General features: G+C 45.7%; 1 protein-coding gene across 4 annotated transcripts in view; it reads left to right on the forward strand.

Moving 5' to 3' along the window:
• LOC132387563 (NACHT, LRR and PYD domains-containing protein 3-like) overlaps window positions 1-12,133 on the forward strand; it is a 68,508-nt gene that overhangs the window by 1,126 nt on the left and 55,249 nt on the right. Inside the window, exon 2 of one of the 4 annotated variants that reach the window (XM_059959942.1) lies at window positions 357-543. The exons of 1 other annotated variant lie outside the window; for it this stretch is intronic. The gene's annotated coding sequence lies outside the window, so the exon portion shown is untranslated. Of the gene's footprint in view, window positions 1-356; window positions 544-948; window positions 995-11,943; window positions 11,965-12,133 lie in introns of those variants that run through there. 2 more of the 4 variants (XM_059959945.1, XM_059959946.1) reach the window with 2 other exon arrangements.

The following is a 12,133-nucleotide window of genomic DNA, read 5'->3' on the forward strand; positions in this document are numbered from 1 at the left end:
AACTGAGAGAAGGGATGGAATAGGTATAGTGCAGGTAGCTGAGAGAATCAATGAGTTTATACAAGATGTCAGTGGATATACGACCTCCTGAGATGAAGAAAGATAGTTCGAGAAAAGGGTTCGACGAGTCAGTAAATGGACTAAGTAAACTTGACAGCAGGAGCAGGAAGAAGCAGCAATGCATTCTGAAGTGTTGTGTCAGAGGAGTAGGAAAGCGATACTGGTGCAGGCTTGGAACAAGGATTATTCCACATTCCCGGCAGTGGGTAGGGGTTAGGTCAAAGGTACATTGTGCTTATTGTAAATGTTATTGTGTAAGGGAGTGACATGACTTCACTTCTTTGTGCTTTGTTTAGATTGTACCTGTATTAAGGTGTAAAATCCCGCTCCCCATACTAACACTGGTTATCCAGACCAAAGAACAAACTGCCGCAGGAACTCAGTGGGTCGGGCAGCATCTGTGGAGGGAAATAGACCGTCAACATTCCGGCCGAGATCCTCCCTCTGGACTGAGAGTGGACGGGAAATAGTCAGAGAAAAGAGGTGAGGGGTGGGGATGGGGCAAGAGCCGGGGAGTTAGAGGTGGATCCAGGTGAGGGGGGAGGTGGGAAAGTGGAAATAGTGACAAGGGTGGGGGTGTGAGTGGTTGGGGCAACACGAGGCTGCAGAAGATGGAATTTAATTCCATAGAGGATTAACAAAGTGGTTAGAGAGTATTTGTTATAGAGAGTGCGATGAAGATTCTCCAGACTGATCCCTGGAGTGGTGGGTATCGGCAAAGTGAAAATTATTTGGGATTTGATGAGATTTTACCTGGAATATGGTGTAATATCCTGTTCCTCATAAAAACACGGGTTATACAGACCAAAGAACAAACTGCGGGAGGAACTCAGAAGGTCGTGCAGCATCTGTGGAGGGAAATGAACAGTCAACATTTCGGGCCGAGACCCTCCCTCTGGACTGAGAGTGGACGGGAAATAGTCAGAGAAAAGAGGTGAGGGGTGGGTATAAGGGTGGGCTGGGGAGGGAGAGGTTGATCATGGTGTGGGGGAGGCCGTGGGGTAGAAGTGGCGACAGTGGTTGGGAACTGAGTGGTGGGGTCAGAACAGAGCTGCAAATGATGGTGCCAAGATGAGGCCACCCTCGCGGTGGACGGTCAGCTCGTTAACTTCCGGCTGGGTTCCCTCACCTCGTGGTATGAATATCGATTTCTCAATTTGGTGATCAACATTACCAATTTCCACACTTACCCTATTCGCCAGTCTGACCTTTTACTGCTTTTCACCTGCCCACTACTTCTTTGTGGAACCCCTCTTACTTATCTTCAGTCCAAAACGAGGGTCTTGGCCCGGAATGTCCACTGTTTGCACATTTCTATGAATGCTATCTGACCTGATGCCTGCCTGCTGCATTTTGAGGAAATTATTTTCATAGAGTATTGACAAAGAGGTTAGGGAGTATTTGCTACAGAGAGTGCGATAAAAATTCAGCAGACTAATTCCGAGGCTGTTGGAATTCTTAAATGAAGAGCGATCAAATTCGAAAACTCTTCCATTTGGGGAATTGAGGACTGACAAGTGAACACACTGAAATACCAAACATCTTTAACGAGTGAACTGAGGATCCGAGTCTCTGAGACAGGTGACGACTGTTCGAGACTGAGATGAGGAAATGTCTCCACTTGGAGGGTGGTAAATGTTTGCAAGTCCCCAGCACAGAGGGCGTTGAAGACTCAATGACCTTCTTTACATAAAACAGTGGCCGGCAGATGTGTGGAGCCGAAGGGATCGAGGAAATGAAGATCGGGCAGAAACATGTGGCTGAGATGGAAGAAAAGCCTCCATTTGTTGATGGTTAGACGGGCTGAATGGCCCCTGCTGGTGTTTCTGACTTGATGTTTCAGTGTTCCTGTACATTAAGGCCAGAGGATTGTGAATAGAAATTAGTGTTTATAAACATAGACTGATTTAGATCAAACCTGCACAGTTCCGTTCTGTGTATAAATTCTATGTGAGCCCGGCATGGGGATGAGCTCTTGACTCTATGACCAGGGAAAGCGGAAAGGGGAAGTGTACAGAGCAAAGCGTTGAAATGTATCTGCTGTCAATATGATATACTGTGGAAAATGCAGCATATGGGTCGGGCGGTATGTAATGGGCGATCAGCGGAGTCACCGGTTCATTAAGGAGAACCCCCACAAGTCACCTGATCCCGTTTCCCGCTCCCATTTTACCACAGATCTGCAGCATCTGCGGGTTTTTATCCCCCCGTGTATGTGTAGATTCATTTTCCGTCCGTTCAGACAAGGCAGTGAGATCCCGATCTGTCACGTTCACTCATTGAAGGCTTTTTTTTTTTCTTGACTCCACTCCACTATTATGACCTGCTAAGCGTAGCCAGTGTTTCCCGATGTTTGATCGTATTTCTGAGAGAATTAAGCATTTTCCAATCATCTGGGCTTCTCAAAAATTTTTAAACTTCTTTTAAGCCTCCCTCTAGAAGTTCAGAAATAGCAATCTAGGCCGAATACCATTTCCACACGATTAAAACGGGCTATCGGTTTATTAGTTTTCTGTTGTATTTTTGCACTACTTATTTAATTATATACTTATTGCATTTCATTGTGTCCGATATTGTTATGTATTGCATTCTGGTGCTGCCGCAGATTCATTTAAATGCATTTATCAGAAAATGAAGTTTCCCTCCTGAATTTCCAAAGGAAGACTCCAGCTGTCTTATAATTCCGCACAATTAAAATGGGGAAAGAGTTTATTATTTTTGTCATGTACCGAGGTTCAGTGGAAGTCTTGTAATCAGTAAAATCCAGGCAGGTCAATACAGTATATTGAGGTGAAATCGGGTAAATCAATAACAGCGTAACAAATTATTGTGGTTAGAGAGAAAGTGCGGTGCAGGTATATATGTGGTGCAAAGTCACATCGAGGTACATTGTGGGGTCAGGAATCCATCTCGTCACACTGGGAACATTCAGTTCGCTTATAACAGCAAAATGGACACGGTCCTGGAGCCTAATGTTATGTTTCTGTTCTATTTTATCTTCGACCAATGGGAGGGTGAGAAGTGAGAATGTCCAGGTCTGTGGGGATTTTTGATTATGTTGCCTGCTTTACTGAGGCTGTGGGCAGGACAGACAGAGTCCACGATGGGGAGACTCGTTTCTCTGATGTGCACAGTTATGTCACAGTTCTCTGCTGTCTTCTGCCCAGCAGGTATATCATCAGCATGTATCTCATTCCTGATGAAGTGTCTCGGCCCGAAACTTTGGCTACTCTTTCCTCACGGATGCTTCCAGCGTTGTGAATGTATTCCTTGATCCACAACATCTGCAGAGTTGTATTTTTGTGTTTTATTTCATCAGCTCAATGGTGACCGTATATCAACAACGTTTCTTCTAACCGTTGCTTTCATTGTAAAGTATTGTCTTCCGCCTTTTACCTCATTGACTTTTCCAGGAATTGCTTTTTGTTGGCTAGAACTACCAGAGGTTTAACTGAATCAATAAGAGGCGGGGTAAATCGAGCCATTACAATTTCAGTTTTTCTGTTACAAAATGGCTGCCGTGTTAATCTTTGTCATAATGTCACTCATAGCGGATGGTGTTGAGTTTGTTATTTCCTTTTTCTGTTATCTTTTGGCGAGTTACTTCCTTCGTTTCCACAGTAACAAACGGTCAGAACTGCAAAAGGATTTGCACAATTTGCACAGAGATAGCGGCCTCAGGAGGAAGTGCAACAGAATGATAGTGGGAGGAAAGGATGTTGTGAGCATTGACTGTGTGGACTGTATTACACCAGGGTGGGAATGAACTGAGAACTAGCAAATTGATGGTGGTGGCGATTGTGTTTACACAAATCTGTTGAACAGCTTGGGGTGTCCCAAATATTTCTGAACTCGGTATATATCTGTGTATTAAATAGAGAGGAAATACTACGGTTGCGGGAAACTTAAAACAAGAAGACGAAAATGCAGGAAACTCTCAGCAGGTCGGCTGCAACTTGAATAGCCCCAATTGTGAAACTGGGTCTTCCACCACTTCTCCTTTCACCGATGTAGCCTGATGTACTGAGTTCGCAGCATTTTCTATTGCATAATATTACGTTAAAACATTTTGTTCCTGCTGCTCTGTGGGAAAAATGGCATCAAATTGTGCTGGGTAAGATCCCACACAACAATGATATAGTGATCAAATGTGCTCAGTTTAGCTGCTGGAGACAAGCAAAAGTATGTCCTCATCCTCTCAAAACGTGCAGACCGGTGAACCAGCCTGAGCCCCTGCCACGCCAGAGGGCTCCTTAGTTTGTGAATAGGAAATGGCAGGAACACAATGGCATGTCGCCGGCACCAAAGCTTCGCAGGGTTGTGGGTTAGGATATTGGGATGGAGTCCCTGGGAATAATGAACGGTCAGTATACTAGCTTCAGTCCAGGTAGGTAATTCTACAAGCAGCAAAGCTTCGCACAGGCGTCTTTATGTGCGTGATAATATTGAGATGGAGTCTCCGAATATATGGAGTGTGCAGTATATGGGTTTCCGTCCACCTTGGCAACTGTACAGGTATGATTGGAATTGTCCCAGTCTGCAGTGAAGCGGCAGTGGAGCGATTAGACATTGATTGTGGGGAAATCACCGACTACACCACACAGTGGGGCGTCAATCAGATCAAGTATTTTAGAGCTTTGGAAATAGATAACTGTTTTGACAGGGTTCGATGACAAGTAGCAGAGGGTAATTACTAAAGATGGATTTAGCGAATGGTGGCCGGGACGAGTGGGATGTGAATGTCAGTATTGAGACCTCTACAATTCATTATTCATGACATTAATTTGAATATGAATGTACATGGCTTGGTCATCGAGTTTGACATTAAATTCAGGAGTCTGCTTGATATTACAGCAGGTTACAGTGAATTTTAAAGGAATCTTGGCAGACGGGATGTGGAAAGGCAGAAGGTTTTTTTAACGTGGACAAGTGAGGGATGGGTCATTATGGACAGTCAAACCACGGTGGGACTGGTATAGTCAATGGCGGGGTATCAAGTGCTGTGAAACAAAGCGATCTGGGAGTGCATGTGTACAATTCACTGAAAGTATCGAGGGTGGAAGAGAAGGTTTTAACCATGCTGGCCTTCATCAGTTCTGGCACTGAATTTTGTTTTGTTTTTAACATTTTGTTTTTGCACGATTTATCTAATTTAAATATATAATATGTATCTGCTGCAATTCAGGTATTACCGATATTGCTCTTTATTGCATTTGGGTACAGACCAAAGACAATAAATTTCATGAGATATGTTGGGGGTATTGAACCTGATCATGATATTGCCAGGGGAGACCCAACCCATCGGTCACGTGAGCCCTTAATCGCGGAGCTGCAGTATCTGCGGGATTGTTTCCGAGGTCCCGCCCGCCCCTGTCAAGACGCGAGATCACATTGCACATGCTCAATTCCGGGCTGGCCGGTGGCTTTCTTTCCGCTCTGTATTGAAACGGATCGCCGTCGGGGAGCCGAGAGACCGATCACTGCCTACGGGGCAATTACATCAAGTTTACATCGGTGAGTATTGAGGCCGGTCCCGAGCCGGTACGTCTGATGTCGGACAGTGAGTCCCGTTCACTTCCCTGAACTGGCGGCCTCTCATCCCTTCGTGGCCAGAATCCGACGGAGTCGGTCTGGGTTGTGAGACCTTCACACCGAGCCGCCTGAGTTGAGCCGCCGCTCAGACCTTGGTGCCCGGGTTTTAGGAGCGGGATGAGGAGCTGATGCCGGGTTTACACCCGTCCGATGACTTGTACCTGGGGAATTTTACCTCCATCATCTGGTCCGGTCCGGATCCAAACTTCACTTGGATCGATGCCCGTGGCCGATTATTGTCTCACACCATTCCAGGACACGGAAAGCGGCCATTCGCTTTCGTGTTCTTGCAGACAGAGAAGGTTAAACAGAGTAATTGTACTTTCCGCACACTGATCCACGTCTATGCGTAGTTTAACTGTTAGCCCGTTCAGGCGACAGTGAGATCCACATCTGTCATATCCTCTCGGATAAATTCTGCTTTCTTTCCTATGCTACGACCTTGCGCAATGCAACTAGTGTTTTCCGATATATGACCTATTGATGGGAGAATTAAGCCTTTATTAATTTAAATGGATTTCTAAGAAAATTAAGCTTGCTATTACTCAGGGAAAGACGCCAGTTTTCTAATATTTCTGCACAATTTAAATTGGGAGCCTGTTTATTTTTGTCATGTACCGATGTACAGTGAAAATCTTGTAATCGGGATGATGCATGCAGATCAATACATTACAGCAGTACATTGAGGTGAGACAGGGTAAATCAATAACAGAGGAGAACGAATCATTCTGGTTACAAAGAAAGGGCAGAGCACGTAGATGTGTGGTGCAAGGACACATCGATTTAGACTGTGAGGTCAGGAGTCGATCTCATCACACTGGGGAACATTCAGTTCGCAGAATAGAAACTTCCCTGGAGCCTGGTGGTACGTTTCTGTTTTATTTCGTCTTCAACCTGATGGGCGGTGAGAAGTGAGAATGTCCAGGTCTGTGCGGATCTTTGATTATGTTGCCTGCTTTACTGAGGCTGCGGGCAGGACAGAGAGAGTCCATGAAGGGGAGACTTGTTTCTCTGATCTGCTCAGCTGTGTCACAGTTCTCTGCTTTCTTCAGTCCAGCAGGTATCCCATCAGCTCAGTGCTATACTTATATCAACAACGTTTCTTCCAACAGTTGTCTTCATTGTGAAGTATTTTCTTCCGCCTTGTACCTCATTGAGTTTTCCAGGAATTGCTTTTTGTTGGCTAAAACTACCAGAGGTTTAACTGAATCGACACGCGGGGTAAATAGAGCCATTAAAATTTCAGTGTTTCTGTTACAAAATGGCTGCTTTGTTAATCTTTGTCACAATGTAACTCATAGCGGATGATGTGGATTTTGTTATTTCCTCTCTCAATTATCTTTTGGCGAGTTACTTCCTCCGTTTCCACGGTAACAACTGGCCAGAACTGCAACAGGAGTTGCACAATTTTATCGCTCTTTGGTCACTGCCTCTCAGCATCCTGTCAGTGGCCTCTGGAGCAAATGCAACAGAGTGACAGTGGGAGGAAAGGAGGCTGTGAGCATTGACTGTGTGGAATGTATTACACCAGGGTCAGAGTGGACTGAGAACTAACATATTAATGGTTGTGGCGATGGCATTTTCATCACACGGCCGAACAGTTTGGGGTGACACAAACATTTCTACAATCAGATTGTATCTGTGTGTTCAATAGAGAGGAAATACTACTGTTGCAGGGAACTTAAAGCAAGAAGAAGAAAATGCAGGATACGCCCAGCAGGTCGACAGCACCTTGAGCAGCCCCAATTATGAAACTGGGTCTTCCACTATTTCTACTTTCACAGATGTAGCTGAGATCCCAGCATTTTCTATTGCATAATTTTACATTATGAACATTTTGTTCCTGCCACACTGTGGGAAAAATGGCAGCTAACAGTGCAGGGTTAGATCCCACACAGCGATGACACAGGGATCAAATGTGCTCGGTTTAGCTGCTGTGGACAGGCTGAAGGACATCCTCATCCTCTGTACCGACCGGGGAACCAGCCTGAGCACCGGCACCGGCAGAGGGTCATTAGGTTCCAATTCACGATAGTTTGTGAATTGGAAATGTCAGGAACACCACGGCAAATCGCTGGCACCAAACATCGCAGAGTTGTGTGTTATTATATTGGGACGAAGTCTCTGAGAAAATGGAATGGGCTGTTTGGGGCTTCAGTCCACTTGGTAATTATACAGGTGTTTATTGGGAACTTCTCAGTCTGCAGTGAAGCCGAGGATCCGCGAGATTGGACATTGGTTGTACGGATATCACCGACTACAACACGTTTTATCTGTCAAGCCGACTCGATGACAGGAAGCAGAGAGTGAAGACTGAAGATTGATTTATTGAATGGAGGTTTGTGACGAGTGGCATGCAAGTGATAGCACTGAGGCCTCTATAATTCATTGGTCAGGACATTAACTCGAATGTGAATGTGCATGGCATCGTCAGCAAGTTTGATATAAAATTCGGAAGTATGCTTGATATTACAACAGGATACAATGAATTTAAAGAGATCTTGATCAGTTATAGAGTTGGGATGTGGAATGGCAACTGTTTTTTAAATTGGACGAGTGACTGATGGTGCATGATGGACAGTCAGTCCATGGTGGGACTGAAATAGTGAATGGTGGGACACCGAGTGTGTGGAACAGAGAAACCGGGGAGTACAATTGTACGTTTTCCTGAAAGTTCAGCAAAGAAGGCTTTAACCATGCTGGCCTTCATCAGTTGTGGCATTGAGCTTTGGGTTATGGGTATTATATTGTGGTTACATAAATTACTGGTGAGGCTATTACAGGCCTATTCAAAGGCAGACGTTTGGCCAAGCTGGATCTTTATTCCGCTGAGCACAGGAGAATGAGGTGGTATTGTAGAAGTTTATAAAATCAGGAAGGGACATAGATAATTTGGTTGGTCGTGGTATATTCTCTCGGATTCAAGATCCAAGTTATTTAATGTCATTCCAGTACACAAGTGAAAAGGAGAATAACATATTCTGGATCTGACGCAGGAACAATAGAAAAAACACTGGAAGATAAAGAGCACAATTATAAAAACACACACTACATATGATAGCTTTAAACATTGAACGTATGTCCATGAAATGATAATAGGAAGAGGAGTGTCTGGACATATGGTGACTGACAGGAAATTTTAAAATAGTGGTGATGGGGGTGTGGAGCGGTGAGTTATTGGGTGGAGGTGTTGATTTCCTTTACTGTTTGAGAAAATAACTATTTTTGAGTCTACTGGTCCTGGAGGTGATGCCACGTAGCCTTTCCTGTTGGGAGTGGGTCAAAGAGTCCATGCGCAAGACCGGGTGGGACTGTTGCCGGCCTCTTTCCCGCATGCACTGCACATAGTCCATTCTTTGCAGCCTTTTTAGAAAGTAGAGATGTTGGGGAGCGAGCATTGTGGAATGTGTTCTGGGACCATGAGGGGTTGTGTGAGATGTGCACGCCCAGGAGTTTGAAACTGCTTCCGGTTTCCACAGCTGCTGATGTAAAGACGTGTGTGAGTGGTGCAAGTTCTCCTGAAGTTGATAACCATCTCCTTTGTCTCGTTGACGTTGAAGAAGAGGCTAGCCAGTAGTCATTTGCTTCTGAAGGTATAGATTTGAAGACACATGAGTGAACTGTTGACGATGGCCGTGAAGTCATCAGTGAGCTGGTGTCCACACTGACGGAGTACATGGACTGGGATGTTTTCTGGCCCGGCTGCCTCACAGGGGTTGAATCTCTGCACAGTCCTCTCATCTGCTGTTGTTACATTGTGTGGCTGTTCTCCTCGGAGAGTGTAGCTTTCGTGACTTGCTCGAGTTTCGAGCCTTGAAGCATTGTTTAGAGCGCACGGGAGGGGAACGTGACTCATGCAGTCAGCGCCATTTTCCCCAACGTAGTCTGTAATGCCGTTGATGCCCAGTCAAATATACCAAGGATTCTTCCCCAGGGTTGGGGAGTCCGAAGCCAAAGGCCACAGATACAATGGAGCGGAGACACCAGAGACACCTGAGAGGACATCTCAAAACACAGTGCGAGTGATTATCTGGAACGATCTGCGCAGTGTTTGCATCGTTGGTTCTCTGCCTCTGGTTCAGTTTTCTCACCATGTTTGGAAATTCCCACTCATTTTCAGCTGTCTGTGACTCAAGTTGTAGGAGACCAGAAATCAAATCAGAAAATGTTTGAAGCCATTCCGACACAGCGAGTTGGAGCTGAAACATTAACTTTGTTTCACTTCACAGATATTCCTTATCTATTGACTGTTTCTTGCATTTTCATTTATTTTTAGAACATTACGTTTGAATGATTTACGTCTCCTGGGAAATGGAATTGTATAGGACACACAATGTAATCATTCCCTTACAGAAACAGGGCTTTCAGACAATCTAGTCAGTGTCATTCTCCGCCTAGGCCCATATACGTGCACCCAGACCACAGCCCTCAATACCTCCCTTATCCATGTACCCATAGAAAATTCTCTTAAATTTTGCAATTTAACCTGAATTTGCATTCGTGAATTCTGATCGAAATAGTTCCTCCTCAGATTCCCCCTTAATATTCCACTTTTTGCCCTAAATCCATGACCTCACCAAACCTGAGGGGCAAAAAACTACATGAGTTCACGCTATCTATACCATCATAGTTTGTATACCTCAAGCAGGGGTATCCTTTGTAAACCTCTGGCAGGGGTTCGCAGTCTGGGAGCCACGGGCACCACGGTTAATGGTAGGGGTCTGTGGCATAAAACAAGTTTCATCACAATCTCTTGTGCTTCACAGATTTCTAACTTGTTCAATCTACCCCTGTGACTCAGCTCCTTAAATACTAACAACATCCGTGACTGCCAGGCCTCCTGCCGTCTCTACACTTGCCTGCCAAGAGCTATTTAGAGTAAGCTGGTCCATCTCTGACGCATCCGTGCGCTTTCCTGATCTCTCCATCTCCAGAGACAGGTTGTTAACCAACATCTTTTATAAACTTACTGATTCCCGTGATAATCTCGACGATAACTCTTCCCAGCCTATCACCTGTAAATTTTCTCAGTTTCATTGCTCCCCCGGCATCTGTTCACAGGATCCGGCAGTCCTCCCCCCACTATTGATGCAGGCCTCAGTCACATTTACCGTACTTCCGTGCTCACCCCATCTTCCTACCACCGTAACAGTGATAGAGTTGCTCTTGTCCTTACCTACCGCCCCTTCAGCCTCTGCAACTTCCACCATCTCCAAAGAGATCTTACAGCTAAACATATTTTCAACTTCCTCGCCCACCCCACCCTCTTCTTTCAACAGGGATCACTCCCTCCATAATTCCCTTGTTCATTCATCCCTCCTCACTAATCTCCCTCCATCCACTTATCCCTACAAGTGGCCTAAGTGCTACAACTACCCGTCCACCTCCTCCCTCCCCTCCATTCAGACACAAAACAGTCCTTCCAGCTGAAGCGACACTTCACCTGCGAATCTGCTGGTGTCATCTATTTTGTCGAGTGCCCCCGATGCGGCCTCGTTTACATTGGTGAGAACAGCCATAAATTGGGAGACCATTTTGCCGAGCATCCCTGTATCATCTGGCACAAGGGAGACTTTGCAGCGGCCAAACATTTTAATTCTGATCCCCATTCCGACGTCCCGGTCAATGGCCTCTTCTTGTGCCAAGATGAGACCGCCCTCAGGGTGGCGGATCAACATCTTATAATCCATCTGGGTCCCCTCCAACCTGATTGTATGAATAATGAATTCTCCTTCCAGTAAACAAAGCCCACCCCCCCCCCATTCTGAACTTTCATTTCTCCCTGGGTCCCCTCATTCCCTTTCTCCTATTGACAACGCTCTGATTCTTTCCTCTCCAGCCCTTGAACTGACCATCACTTGACTTCACCTATCACCTTCCAGCTCCCCACTTTATCACCACACCCCCCCCCCGACCTTTGTATTCAGATCACTTCCCCCTCCTGCTCAGGAATGAAAAAGGCTCGTGGTCCAAACTGTGGACAGTTTACTCTTTTCCATAGCCACTGTCTGCTGTGGTGAATTTCTCCAGAATTTTGTCTGTGTTACTCTGGATTTCCAGCGTTTGCAAGCTTTCTCGTGTTTAAGTGTGGCAATGACCGTAAGAATTATTTGGGCTTTGTTAAGATTGTACCTGGAATATGATGTAAAATCCCGCTCCCCATACTAACACGGGTTATACAGACAACAGAACAAACTGCCGGAGGAACTCAGTGGGTTGGGCAGCATCTGTGGAGGGAAATGGTCCGTCAGCATTTCGGGCCGAGCCCCTCCCACTGGACTGAGAGTGGACGGAAATAGTCAGAGAAAAGAGGTGAGGGGTGGGGATGGGGCAAGAGCTGGGGAGTGAGAGGTGTATCCAGGTGAGGGGGGAGGTGGGAAGGTGGAAATAGTGATAGGCGTGGGAGGTGAGTGATTGGGACAACACGGGGCTGCAGAAATGGAATCAAATTCTGTGGAAGATTATCTAACAAGTAAGAGAG

The sequence above is a fragment of the Hypanus sabinus genome, unplaced genomic scaffold, assembly GCF_030144855.1.
Source record: "Hypanus sabinus isolate sHypSab1 unplaced genomic scaffold, sHypSab1.hap1 scaffold_199, whole genome shotgun sequence".
Classification (NCBI taxonomy): domain Eukaryota; kingdom Metazoa; phylum Chordata; class Chondrichthyes; order Myliobatiformes; family Dasyatidae; genus Hypanus; species Hypanus sabinus.